Below are 3,438 nucleotides of genomic sequence, written 5' to 3'. Positions count from 1 at the left end.
CGCCTCAGTTTCCCCAGCTCCATGGCAGGGCAGGGGTGGGTCCTGTGGTGCCCTCAGCTGGAGAGCGAGGGGGGTCCCCCCCTTCCCACGGGCCTGGTGCCAGGAGCGGGGCCGGATGTGGCTGCGGGCACCGCTGGCGGCAGGTCCGGGAAGCCCGGCCCGGCCGTGAGCAAGAAGGGGGGAGGGGGGTGGCAAAGCAGCCTGGGAGGTGCCTATGCAGGGAACCCAGGCATCCGGGGCGCACATGCATGCACGCACGCACATACATGCCTCTGGGACCCACACACAGAACCCAGGCGTCCAGCACACAAACACGCACAGAACCCAGGTGTGTTGCACACACACAATGAACCCAGGCACCCAGGAAACACACATACGTGTGCCCATGCACACGCATGGAGTCCAGGAGGCAGGAGAGATCTTTCTGCAGGACTGAGCAGGACATTTCAGTTCAACACCCCCAATCCCCCCTCAGCCCCCCAACTCCCAGAGAACCCAGGAGTCCCACCCCTGCTCCCCACCTCCAGCCAGGCAGGGATGCCTTGTTCTCTGCACAGAAAATAGCCCCTTATCAACACCGCCAAGGGCAGGGCCCAGCCATGGCCTTGGCCAGGAATAGCTCTGAGAAAGTGGGATAGACAGATAGATCGAGACGGGGGTGGTCTTGGATGGACAGATGGACTCCTGGACTGGCAGGGTAGGGGGGGTCAGGAGCGTGGGGCAAGGGGGAAGGAAGGAAAGAGCGCATGGAGAGAGGGGGAAAGGAAGGAAGGGACTACTGGGGACAGATGGAGGGGACTGGTGGCAGGGGGTGAATGTGTTGTGCCAGGAAGGAAAAGGATGTGGGGGTGGAGCAATGGATGGGCAGATGAAAGGAGATGTAGGTGGACAAATGAATCAGTGGGTGGTTGAAGAGGTCCTGTGGGCATGGAGTGAGGGAAGAGGATGCAAGCATAGAACAACAGATGGAAAGGGAGAGGCAACAGGTGCAGGGAGCATGCAGTGGAGGGAAGGGAGGAAGTGCAGGGGGTGGTGGATGTGAGGACCCAATGGATGGAGGTGGGTGGATGGAGATGGGACTTCCCCATGGGTCTGTGACTACACAGCTCTGAGAATAGCAGTTGGGAAATCACCCCCACACCAGCCAGTACAGGGCAGCTTAGTCACGGGCCCACATGTGGGTAGGCAGCTTCACACCATGGCAGCGCATTACCCCCCCTCCCCCCCCAATCAGGTTCAAGGTCACTGGGATCAACTCTGATGTCATTGCTGGAGAGGACACAACTCTAGTCAAATAGCAGGATCCAGGCACTCAGCCCCTCGTCCCCGCTCTCATCCCCCAATCCCTGGGAACAGGCACCCGGGCACCAGGCCCCACATACTCCTCCCAAAGCTGAGCCAACCTGCTACTGTTTTTTTCCTTCTGGTGCCCCCGCCAATCACCCAGCCTTTTTTTGGGAAGGTGAATTAGCCAGACAGTAGCCAATCCACTCCCCCACCTTCCCATCCTGCTCCCCCACTTTTAACACCCCTCCCCTCCCCCCACAGCTAAATTTGTCAGCAACTCTTGGATATCCAGCCAAAAGCTGAAACCTTACATGCTGTGGGAAAATCCACTCTATAGGCCAACCTCAGATTTCAAAAGCATTACTAGAAGACAGTCCTCAGGGTTGTGAAATAAGAGGAACTGGGGTGGGGGGGGAGGGGGGAGAAGAGGGATGCAAATGGATCATGAAGATATGCTTACTTAGCAGCACATCAAGGCAATTAAAACATAAGGGGAGAGAGGGCTGTTAACACCTAGAGGAAAGATTAGCAGAAATCCAGTCAATTTTGCTGGGGAGCTGAATAGGAGTGCTACTGCTGCTCTTTTTGGGCAGCAAAAAATAATCAGCTTCCCTCACTGAAGAGGGACACGTCAATAAGGGAAAGCCAATTCCTCTTTCCGTGGTGGGGGCGTGTCAATACCCTAACTCATCTTCCCACTCTAACCCAACCCACCAGACTACCACGAAGGCTCCACAACCACCCCTGATTGGCCAATACTTTCCCTTCCCTCCTCCAAGACACCCAACAGGCATTGAGCTTTGCCCCTCCATGGGGTATCTTGGGGGTGGGGGGCATCTGACTCTTACCCCTCCAATGACCCCCGACACAGGACAAGACAGCTCCCACAACATGTCACAGGCATGACTAGTCACATGGTTTTTATTCAGTTCCTTTAAGTTACCAAGAGACCCCTCCATAAATACACCATTATTACAATAAATATAATTTAAATAATTAATAACAATAACAACAATATTAAATAAATATTAATATTAATCATCCCAACACTGTCCACCAGCGACCCGCGCCGGGCCTGAATGTCAGTCTTCCCTGCTCCGGAGGCTTCAAGTTGCGGCTGACGCTGGGTCCTTCAGAGGCAGCAGCTCCTAACGAGGCAGGGTTAACCCCTTAGCAGCCAGGGCCTGGAACCCCCTTGGGTGCCAGGCTGTCCCCCACAATCCCCTCACCAAGGCGGGCCAGGCCTTCAGAAGGCAGCTGGGTTGCAGGCCAGGAACTGGGAGATGTCTACAGTGGGGTCGTGGGGGCGGCAGGACCACGCCACAGCACTGGCAGGAGCCAGGGGATCTTCGTGGATGGGGGGGTCATACAAGGCCCCTCCGACCTCGCTGGGGCCCATGGGGAGGTCTTCATCGGCGCTGTAGATCTGGAAGAAGAGGATGGCCAAAAGCACGACCAGCAGGCGCTTGGCGAAGCAGCGCTCCTCTGGTGGGTAGTATCGCTTCACCTGGGAGGAAAGAGGAGAGAGCCACCAGGTTACTCACAATGCACTGCCACAAGGCTCACAAGGCACCCCAAATGCCTCACGTTACCCAGATTGCCTCATGCCCAGGCAAGAATATCTCATAACCAACCCAGGGATGGGACCGGCACCTACTGGTGCCACGGAGAATGCCTTGTGCCTCATAGCCCCAATCCCTGGCACCTTTACCCAGAATGCCCTGCACCTATGACAACCCAGAATGCCTTGCGCCAGCCCCAGCGTGCCTCATGCTGCAGCAGGCCAGGAATGCCTCCTAAGCCATATCACTGGCACGTTACCCACAATGCCTTGCACCCAGCTAGGAGCCCCCTCAGGCCATTACCCAGAACGCTTCGCCCCCGACCTGGCCAGGCCCCACAGCACAGAAGGAGTCTCCAGCTGTGCCCGGCCTATCACATGTCCTGTGCCCCATACTGCTTCCTAAGGGGCGAGTCACCAGCCCAGGCCACGTGCTGCCCCGTCACCTGGCCAGTCCAGGGCGGCGGTGGGGATTGGGGAGCCCAGGCGCCCGAGCCCCGGGGGAGGCTGGGATAAGCAGCAGCAAGTAGGAGCCGAGTCACCGGGGCTGAGTCACAGCCGCGGAGGGTGAGGGGGCGTCTCCGCTGCTC

Source organism: Alligator sinensis, unplaced genomic scaffold, assembly GCF_000455745.1.
Source record: "Alligator sinensis unplaced genomic scaffold, ASM45574v1 scaffold1426_1, whole genome shotgun sequence".
Lineage (NCBI taxonomy): Eukaryota > Metazoa > Chordata > Crocodylia > Alligatoridae > Alligator > Alligator sinensis.
This window is presented reverse-complemented; position numbering follows the sequence as displayed.